Here is an 11,252-nt window from a genome sequence, read left to right on the forward strand (position 1 = left end):
AGCCTCCGCCCAGTAGCGCGGGCCCTAGGTCGCACGGCTCGAGCCTTCCTGGCGTAGCCCCGCCGGTGTCCCTGGCCCCACAGGCTCCTGTGAAAGCGCCCACGGAGGCCAAAGGCCACAGGAGCTGGTACTTGGGACGCCCCGGAAGCTAGGGCAAACCAGAGACGGTGCGCATGCGTGGAGGCGCACAAGCTGGCAAGGTGCACATGCGCAAAAGCACACTGGAAGTTCGCGTACTGGAATTTACCAAAAGTCGCCAGACTTAGGGAGCCGAATCAGGACTTTTATCTGGTCTAGCAATACAGAGGGGCTAGAGTGTGAGCCACGGTGGCCCGAACCCTGCATTTGTTTGCATTTTTTTCCAGCCCCTTGCTCTCTGGAAACCACTGCGCCGCAGCATCCCGAAGTTCAAGCCCTCTCCAGGTCGGCGACCCTATGGCTAGAACCCCGATTCTGAGAAGCTGAAGGAGAGTATATCATGTTCCCTTGCCTGAAATACTAGCAGACGTTTCCCCCAATGCTAGTGCACCACAAATGCCCAGCGTTGCTTTCCAAGGATGAAAAAGAATAAGAAATTGTAGCATATCTAGATTACACAACCAACGATTAATCACTTTATTTTTGAAGCTGAAATAATACCTCAGTGATCTTGCCCAGTGGTTTCTTAACAGCTGGTGGTAGTGGTGGTGATGTGGAAGATTAATAATACTATCGCCTGCCAGCTCAAGAAATTCTTTCCAAAGATGCAGACAACGCAGAAAAGTTTCATTGTGAGATAAGCACCAAGCAAGACTGGTGCCAATCACATGTGAACCACTAAGGTGGCCACAGGAGAGAAATCTCACCTGTGTCTGAGCACCCGGTCTCAAGTTAAAGGGCAGCTCGTGCTGGATGAAAGCGCTAGACTGCCATTGGCTCTGCATTCCATGTGGCTCCTCCAGAAATCACGTGGTCAGTGCTGGTTCATTACCTTTATTCAGAGGAAAAGCGGAATTTTGTTGTTTGACAAGCAAGCAGCTACAGTCTAGAGCGAGGTGCCAGGACAAAATTCAAAGAAAAGACCACAGGAAAAGAGGGGTTCTACTTGCCCTTGAGGTTTACCAGAGAACTAATTTCAGAAAAGCATTCTTGATTTCTAATGTTGGCAAGATGCTTGTATAGCTTTTTCTTTGTTTGCTTTTGTTTTTTGAGATAGGATCTCATTATGTAGTTCGGACTGGCCTGGAACTCATGTTGATCCTCCAGCCTCAACCTCCCAAATGCGGGGGTTACAAGTGTGGGCCACCACTCCCAGCAAGACACTTGTGTAGCTTTTTAAATGATTTGAGAATGAATCAAAGACACAGATGAAGTTTTTCTATGATGAGTTTTCTCAGATACATGGTGTTTAAAAGAAAAAAAAAAGTAGATAAGTTCTCTTTCCCTTTTGGCAACCAGCTACATTTGATCTTTCAGTCATTTATTGACAATGTTGGGGCTCAAACTGAGCTAGGCAAGTGCTCTTCTACTGAGCCACACTCCCAGCCTTACCTTCTGTTCTATTTGCATAAATTCACTCATTGTTACTGTTTAGAGCTGACATAATATTTAGGATATAGTGCCCCATTCCCCTCAAACAACCCATTGATAAGCTCGTAACACTGTCTCTGTAATCTTTAAGCAACGACTCTTAGTTCTACTGTTTTCACAAAGGTGAGTGAAATTAATCGAGGCCTCTGAGCAAATTCTGTGTGGGTTTTAGAGTACTGGAGTCTCCTGCGAGAGGTGGTTTCTAGGCTCTTTCCGTCCTGAGCAAAGAATTGATTAAGACAAGTCAACGGGTAGCAAAGTTTTATTAAAGGTAGGAAAAGAGCTGGGGATTTGGCTGTGTTTCCATCACCTGCCTGGCAAGCACAAGGTCCCAACTTCGATCCCTGGTACAAACAAAACAAAACAAAAACAAAGGTAGGAAAAGAAAGCAATTCTTCCAGTGAGTTTGGGCCAAGCAAAAGTAAGAAAAGAAGTGCACCTACAATGTGAAGGCAGACAACTCTGGAAGAGCAAACACAGTGGCAAAAATTCAATGTGGTCTGACCTTTTTGTGTGACCCACTCCTCAGGCTGACTTGGTCTAAGCAATACTATGAAAAACCTGCTTCAGTTCTCATGAGAAATCCACATGCAGGGCTTTGTGAACTGCTCTGCTCATGTGTCCTGGGAATTTTTAATTAAGAGATCATCTACTTCTCCAGTCAGGTTTTTTTAAAAAGCAAAACATTTATTGGTACACTTTAGATATACATAATGATAACTTTCATCATAGGAAAACTGTACCTGTACATGATATATCTTCTTTTTTTCCCCCATTTTCCCCCTCCCTTCCATCCTTCTTCCCCTTCTTATATACCAAAGATTTATTACCATTTTCTTCTCTTTTCTCTTTTTCTTGTCCCTTCTTTCCTTCTACCTTCCCTCCTTTGTCCTCTTCTCATTTAAACATTTTCTTCCAATTTCCAATATCTTATATATTTTAGTCCTTATTTCCACTTTTGGCTTCTCATGCCAAAAAAACCCCCCCACAAACAATGCTATATTTAAACGTGTGTCTGATTTATTTCACTTAAGAGCATGATCTTAAAATGTATCCATTTAGCTATAAATGTCTCAAAGCATCCTTCTTCATTGCAGAGTAGTACTCCAAAGTATAAGGAAACACCACATCTTCTTAATCTATTCACCAGTTGATGGACATTTGGGTTGTTTGCAAGGTTTAGCTATTAGAGACTGTTCCGCTGTGAATACGGGTGTACATATATTGCTGTGGTTTCAATTCTTTTGGAAAGATACCAAGAAGGGGAATACTTGGGTCAAATGGAACCTCTAGTTTTAGTTTTTTGAGGAATCTCCACCTGATTTCCACAGTGTTTGCACCAGTCTACACTCCCACCAACAGTGGAGAACGGTTCCTTTTCTCCAAACCCCCTCCAGCATTTGTTATTGGTTGATTTCTTTCTTTTTCTTTTTTCTTTTCTTTTCTTTTTTCTATTTTTTTGGTGCCAGGGGATCGAACTCAAGAGCTTGTGCTTGTAAGGCAGGCAGTGGCACTACTGAGCTAAATTCGCCGCCCTTGTTTTGATTGATTTCTTGATAACAACAATTTCTCCTGGAGAGTTATGGAATCTCAGGGTTATTTCAATTTACATCTCTCAAATGACTGGCAATGTTGAACATTTTTTCCCGAGTATTTGCTGTCTCTCCATCTGGGAAGTGTCTATTCATTTCTGATGCCCCTTTTTGGATTGGGTCTTTGAATTTGGGGAATCTGACATTTTTAGTTCTTTATGTATTATAAGATACTAATCCTTTGTCTGAGAAACAGCTGACAAAGTTTTCCCCCACATAGTGAGTTTTCTCATCATACTTTTGGTGATTTCTCTTGCTGTGCAAAAACTTTTTAATCAAACAAGTTCCCAGTTGTTGACACTCTGTGATATTTCCTGTGTGATCTGGGTTTTGTTCTTAAAGTCTTTGCCTATACCAATGTCTTCAAGAGTTCTACATTTTCTATCTTCCAGAAGATTTAGTGTTTTTGTTCTAACATTTAGATTTTTGAACCACTTCAATTTCAGCTTAGTGTAAGGTGAGACATATGGGTATAGTTTTAATATTTGACTAGTGGAAAGATAGTTTTTCTAGCACTATTGAAGAGGCTATCTTTCTTCCAGTGAAGGTGTTTGGTCCCTTTGTCAAAGATAAGGTTGGTGAGTGTTTAGTATTGTTTCTGAATCTTCTAATCTGTTCCATTGATCCTCAGGTCAATTTTTTCCCAGTGCCATGCTGTTTTTATCAGAGTAGCCTAGTAGTATAATTTCAAGTCAGGGTGTGTGTTCCCCCCCACCCTTGCCTTTGTCACCCAAAGTTGCTTTTGCTATTCTAAGTCTTCTTCTGGTTCTAAATAAATTTTAGGACTGTTTTTTCTAATTCCATGAGATGTGCTATTGGTGTTTCGATCAGGATTGCATTAAACAAATAAACTGTATAACAATTTTGGAAGTGTGGCCCTTTTCACTATAGTAGTTCTTCCTATCCAAGAACAAGGGCTATCTTTCCATTTGCTGATATTCTCTTTGATTTCCTTTTTCAGAGTACTGTAGTTTCCAATGTAAAGTTCCTTCACTTTCTTTGGTACATTAATTCCTAGTTATTTCATTTTTCATGCTATTATAAAAGTGTTATGTCTCTAATTTCTCTCTTAGTGAGTTTGTTATTTGTGTACAGGAAGACTATTGATTTTGGAGGAATTGAGTTTCTATCCCATTATACTGCTGAATTTGCTTATTAAATCTAGAAGTCTTTTGGTGGAGTTTTGGGGGTCTTCTCTGCATAGTATCATGTCATCCACAAATAAGGATAATTTAACTTCTTACTTTAATAGCCTTATTCCTTTCATTTCTTTCTCTTGTCTAATTGCTCTGGCTAATGTTTGCAGAACTATATTGAGTAAGAGTAGCAAGAATAGAAATCCTTGCCTTCTTTCTGACTTTAGAGCAAAAGCTTTAAGTTTTAGTGATTTAGTATAATGTTGGCTGTTGGTTTGTCAGAGATGGCTTTTATCAGATTGAGATAAAGACCATCTATTCCAATAATCTGTAGGATTTTTATCATGAATGGGTGTTGGACTTTGTCAAATGCTTTTTCTGCATCTATTGGGATGATCAAATGATTTTTGACCTTGGGTGTTGATATGGTGTATTGCATTTCTTCTTTTTTAAGTTTATTGGTACTTTTTAGGTATATAGACAGTTACATTCATCATTGGGATCTTGTACCTTCACAAGATGTATCTTGGTTCTTATTTTTTCCCCATATCCCTGCCCTCCCTTCACCCCCTTCACTCTTCCCTATTTTACAAAGACTTGGTTTCCATTTTTCCTTTTCTCATATTTTTTCTTTTCCCTTCTTTCCTTTCCCCTGTCCTTCCCACTTCCCCTTCTCCTTTAGTCCTTTTCTTCCTATTTCACATTATCAATTATACCATTTGAACCTTATTTACACTTTTAGTTTTTCACACCAGAGAAAGTATTTGGTATTTACACATGCGTGTCCTATTTATTTCACTTAAGAGTATGGCCTCAATGTGCATCCACTTAGCTATAAATGTTTCTAGTTTCTCATTCTTTATGAGTGAATAGTACTCCATTTTATAGAAAAACCATATCTTTATCCAGTTTCCAGTTGATGGGCAATTGGGCTATTTCCAAGTTTTAGTGATTACAAACTGTGCCACAATAAACCTAGGTGTGCACATATTGCTGTGGTATGATTCTTTTAATTCTTTTGGAAAGATACCCAGCAGAGGGATAGCTGGGTCAAATGGAACCTCTAGTCTCAGCTCTTTGGAGTATCTCCATATTGATTTCCACAGTGGTTACACCAATCTGCACTTGCACCAACAATGGAGAAGGGTTCCTTTCTCCCCACAGCCCCACCAACGTTTGTTGCTGGTTGATTTCTTGATAGCAGCCATTGTTTGTGGGGTGAGGTGGAATCTCAGTGTTGTTTTCACCTGCATCTCTTGAATGACCAGTGATGTTGATCATTTTTTCATATATTTATTTGCTGCTTTTACTTGTTTGTCTGAGAAGTGTCTGTTCATTTCAGATGCCCATTTTTGAATCAGGTCTTTATATTTGGTGGGGTTATTTTTTTGAGTTCTTTATATATTCTAGATAGTAGACCTTTGTCTGAGGAATAGCTGATAATGCATTTCTTTATTTGCGTGTGTCGAACAATCCCTGCATCCCTGGGATAAATCCTACGTGGTCATGTTGTATAGTCTTCTTAATGATTTGCTAAATTCTGTTTCCCAGATTGTTCCTGAGGATTTTTGCATCTATGTTCATTAGGAAGATTAGGCTTTAGTTCTCTTTTTGGTTGGATCCTTCTCTGGTTTTGGTATCAGGGTAATGCTTGCTTCCAGGAATGAATTTGGGAGTATTGATTCCTTGTCAATTTCAGTAAAAAGTTTGAGAAGCAGCAGCATTAGGTTTTCTTTAAATTTCTTGTAGAATTCAGCAGTGAAACTGGTAGGGCCTGGGTTTTTCTTTGTTGGTAGGTTTTTAATTACATCTTCAATTTCATTGAATAATATTGGTTTATTTAGAATCATTATATCTTCCTTTTTCACATTGGTTTATGCAACTTTATTGAAGAAAAATAAATCAATTACTAGCAGAGCTATTAGTTGATCACTCATCCATTGGCAACTTGCATTGTTTACTCAGTGCTATATTAAACAGTGTATTGGAAGATAGATTAACTAATAGCTCCAAGCCTCCTAACAATTTAAATGAATCACAAAATGTACTGAGACCCTATTTTGGAATACAAAGGGTGTTTGAGTTTGTTTCCATTCTTTGTAGAACAAGAACAGGTCATCATTCCTTTATTGACATGCATAAACTACATCACATTTTCTGTTCTGCTGATGCTATAAATTCAATACTAATTCTCCAGCCACATCAGTTATGAGCACAAAGTATATCACGTAACCTCAAATTTCTAACAGTGGAAAGTTTAACAGGAATGAATGCTGCTAGAATAATGCTGCTTCCTCGCTGTGACAACCAAGCATCCATCTTCCCCCCTCAGCTGACTTCTTCAGCAGTTAGAGCTGTGAGGAATGGTTTAAGTCTCATAACCGAGTTAGAGTGAAGACATTGGCCACATAATACACATGCTCCATTACAAAAAAATCTGAATCTTGGGCAACTGTTCTCTTGTATCTATTTTACAGTTTCTAGAAGCAGTTATTGTCCAAAGCTGGAAGTACTTAAGTCTTCTCAGAGGAGCATGTGAATGAATGGAGGGAGGTAAACAAAAAATAAAATTAAAATAGATGAGGTCTGATAGGGGAGCAGCCGGATAAGAAAATCAAAAAAGGAACAGCAATTTAAAGTTTATTCCAGCTATAATTCAGGTTATTCTGATTTTAAGGTAGCATCACATGGCACACTTCTGAGTCCATTCTCGAGACATTCTGTTGTACTTGTCTCTGTCTGTTTTATAGATCCGTGCAATCTCTGGCACCAGGGGCTCATCTGGGTTTGGATCGCACAGCACTGAACAAATGGATAAAAGAACTTTAGAAATAGATAAAGCAGGAGACCACTGTGATCTTAGAATAGCGAGACAAATGCTGCCATTACTGTTTATATTGGAATGATAACTTCTTGTTGTAAATGCAACCCTACGTGGTTTGAAGGGGTGTTCTGTAGGACAATGAATTGTCAGAAAGAATACACCACCTTGATATGGGGTGTCGTTAGGTTCCATAATCGTGGCTTGACAGTGGAATACGTCATCCCCAACTGGATCTGCAGAACATTGTGCTGGAGGGTCCCGGGCCAAATTCTAAGCTCCTTATTAATCCGCTTCAACGCCATGGTTCGTGCTGTCCCGTCCCTCGGTATACGCATGTGCTCCTTCCGGTCGGCCGTGATTGGATCGTCCTCGCTCCCAGCAGCTCAGACACAGCCAGAGGCCAGAGGGCGGGGCTCCTCGCCTGGCCTCACCTTGGCCTCCTCCCGCGCGGTCTGGTGCCTACCTGGTTGATAGGGCTCCCCGCGACACCCTAGAATTGTTGTATCTTTTTGATTCTGCTTTGATAACTCATATGTATCTAGGAATCTGTCAATTTCTGTGTTTTCCACCTTATTAGAATACAGGTTCTCAAAAGTAGATATTCTACTCAAGAGATATTCTACTCAAAAGTAGATCTTCTGGATTTCTGCAGAATCTGTTCTGATTTCATGCTTCTCATTTCTAACTGCATGAATTTGAATCTTTTCTTTCTTTTTTTTTTTATAAACTTGGCTAAGGGTTTCTCAATTTAATTTTTCAAAGAAGCAACTCTTCAAACCATTATTCTTTGTATTATTTTATTAGACTCTATTGCATTAATTGCTCTGATTTTTGTGATTTCCTCCCTCCTACAAGCTTTGGGCTTGACCTGCTCTTCTTTTTCTAGAAGCTTGAGTTCAACATTAGTTTCTTTAGCTTGCTCTGTTTTTCTGATATGGGAATTCACCATTATCAATTTCCCTCATAAGTTGTTTTCATTGCATCCTTTAAATTCTGATATGTTGTATTGGCATTGTCGTCTAATGGTAGAAATTGTATCATTTCTTCTTCAATTTCATCTCTGACACATTGGTTGTTCAGGAGTTTGTTGTTTAATTTCCATGTGTTTATGAAGTTTTTATGGTTTTCATTGCCTTTGATTTCTGATTCATTGCACTATGGTGTGATAATATGTATGGGATAATTTCAATTCCTGTGCATTTACTTAAGCATGTTCGGTGAGTTTGTATGTGATCTATTTTTAGAATGTCCCTTTATAGCTGAGAAGAATGTATATTTTGATGTTGTGGGATGGAACACTCTGAAAGCATCACTAAGTCCACTTGTCCAAAAGTTTGGAGCAGTTCTGTTATTTCTTTGTTGATTTTTTGTCGTTATTTTATTTGTGACAGTGAAGTATTGAAGTTCCCCATTACATTATCTTAGTGCTTATTTGATTTTTTTTTTTTTTGTACCAGGGATCAAACTTGGGACCTTCTGCTTATGAGGCAGGCAGCAGAACCACTGAACTAAATCCCTGGCCCAGTGCTTATTGATTTTTTTGTTTGTTTTTTGAGCCAGGGTCTCACTATGTAGTTGAGACTGACCTGGAACTCACTATGTATCTCAGGCTGGTCTAGAACTCAGAGTGATCCTCCTGCCTTAGCCTCCCGAGTGCTGGGATTACAGGTGTGAGCCACCATGCCCGGCCTTATTTGATTTTTAATGTCCATTAATATTTACTTTATTAATACTTACTTTATATGTATATTTATATATACTTTATATTGTTGGATGTGCTGGTATTTGGTACATATATATTTATGATTATTATCCCTTTCTCCTGGATTGTTACCTTTAAAAGGATGTAGTAATAACCTTCTGTGTCTCTCTTAATCAGTCTTGGCTTGAAATCCACTTGGACTTGAAACAGAATGTCAATCCCTGCTTTTTTTCAGGTTCTTGTTGCATGGAGTACAGTTATTCAGCCTATAAATTTCATTTTGGATTAAATGTGTTTCTTATATGAAGCATAATGTTGGATCTTGCTTGATCCATTCTGCCAGTCTGTTTCTTTTTATTTGTGATTTGAGACCACTTATTTTGATGGCTACAACTGATCTGTATTGATTATCCTTGTTATTTTTCTGGTTTTGGTTCCCTTTTTTGAGCATTTCTGTTTATTTTAATTTTATTTTTGTTTTTTGAGTCAGGGTCTCACTATGTAGTTGAGGCTGCCTTGAAACTTACTATGTAGCCCAGGCTGGTCTCAAATGCACAGTGATCCTCCTGCCTTAGCCTCCCAAGTGCTGGGATTACAGGTGTGCACCACCATGCCCAGCTGAGCACTTCTGTTTAAATGCTTGCCTTACCTGGTGGGTTCATTCTGTGGGGACTCCTATAATCCCTGTTGTCTCTTTCTAGAATGTTCTTCAGAATATTTTGGAGACCTAGTTTGGTGGCAATGAGTTTCCTCAGGTGTCTTTTGCCATGGAAGTATCTTATTTCTCCAATTTTGAAAGATAGTTTTGTGGGGTACATCAATCTGGGTAGGAAGTTGTTTTCTTCCAAAGGACAAAGATCTGTCCTTTCCATGCTAATAGTGGTCCAATATAATTAACCTCATACCAGGTAATGGGCTGACCACCCAGGGAATGGTTCCATCTTGGAGACTCAGTGCTGGTCTCTGCTGCTGGCATATTGGGCATTCAGCAGTGGCTGAATCAGCATTGGTGAGTAGGAGTACACGTTGTTGGCCCCATGCATAACCTCTATCCCTTCCACCGTCACACTGTTCATGAGTCCACTGGCCATGACAGTGGTGGCTGAAGAAATAGTTTGCCTGCTATCTACAGAATGGGTCATACTATCCACTTGATTGTTAAAGTCTTCTACTGAGGTCACTTTTGCTGAGCCTTTATGTGGAATATAAATATTTTTACATCCCTTGTCCATTTGGAGAGGTCTATCCACATACCACTTCCCCAGATATCTTTGTCACCAGTTTTCAAGTCACGTGCCTTCCAAGTTCCTGACCATCCAGCCAGACAATTGGCTACAGCCCATGCATCAGTACACTGACACACATCTGGCTATTTTTCTTTCCCAGAAAAATGCACTACCATGTGTACTGCCCAAAGTTCTGCCCACTGTGGATTTTCCCTTCACCAGTGTCCTCGCAGGATGTTCTAGGAAGGGGCTGTAATGCTGCAGCTGTGCACTGGTTGGTGGTGTCTGCCTAATGTGCAGAACCATAAACCAGGCCCCAACCTTCTCATCTTATGACAGCTGATCATAGTTTACACCCTATGAGGCCATGGGTGCATGATGAGAGACAGAAGGCAACATAACAGGAGTAGGAGCCATGGGCATCTGGGCAACTTCTTTATGTAACTTACTTGTGCCTTCTAGACCTGCTCTGGCTCAATCACACATAACTGTTTCTATTTAATGATGGACTGTTGCTGTGCACATCTAACTTTATGACTCGGTGGATCATACAATACCTAGCTCATGAGAGGCAACTCAGGTCACATGGTATCCTGCCATCCCATGGTCAAGTGTTCAATTTTCACTAAGGTCCAGAAGCAGGACAAGAGGGTTCTTCAAAGGGAGAGTAATTGCCTGCGATAAGGTCAGAACCTTGCTCCAAAATCCTAAAGGCCTCTGCTCTGATTCATCTATCAGAGCCTCCAGAGGCTCCAAACAGCCTTCCTACCTGACACTTTAAGTACACGTTAGGTACATTTGGATCTGCTGGGTCCTATGGCACCAGTGGCAGAGCAGCCTGCACAGCAGCCTCGACCTGTTGCAGAGCCTTCTCTTGTTCTGGTTCCCACTCACACCTTTCTGAGTCACTTGGTAAGTGCGCCAGGATAAAACACCCAAGTGAGAAATGTGTTGCCTCCAAAAATCCAAATAGGCCCACTAGGCATTGTGCCTCTTTTTTGCTTATAGGGGAATCAGATGCAACAATTTATCTTTTGTCTTAAAAGGGATCTCTCTGCATGGCCCACACCACTGGACTCCTAGAAATTTCACTGAGGTACAAGGATCTTGAATTTTAATTGAGTTTATTTCCCATCCTCTGGCTCTCAAATGCTTTACTAAGAAATCTAGAATGGTTGCTACTTCCTGCTCACTTGGTCCAAT

At 40.2% G+C, this 11,252-nt stretch overlaps 1 pseudogene; it reads right to left on the minus strand.

The window, feature by feature from the left end:
* Nucleotides 1-6,838: 6,838 nt before the first annotated feature.
* LOC104853875 lies at nt 6,839-7,423 on the minus strand (annotated as a pseudogene).
* Between the last annotated feature and the right edge of the window lie 3,829 nt (nt 7,424-11,252).

Source organism: Fukomys damarensis, unplaced genomic scaffold (genome assembly GCF_012274545.1).
Source record: "Fukomys damarensis isolate Sample0158 unplaced genomic scaffold, DMR_v1.0_HiC HiC_scaffold_17, whole genome shotgun sequence".
NCBI lineage: Eukaryota > Metazoa > Chordata > Mammalia > Rodentia > Bathyergidae > Fukomys > Fukomys damarensis.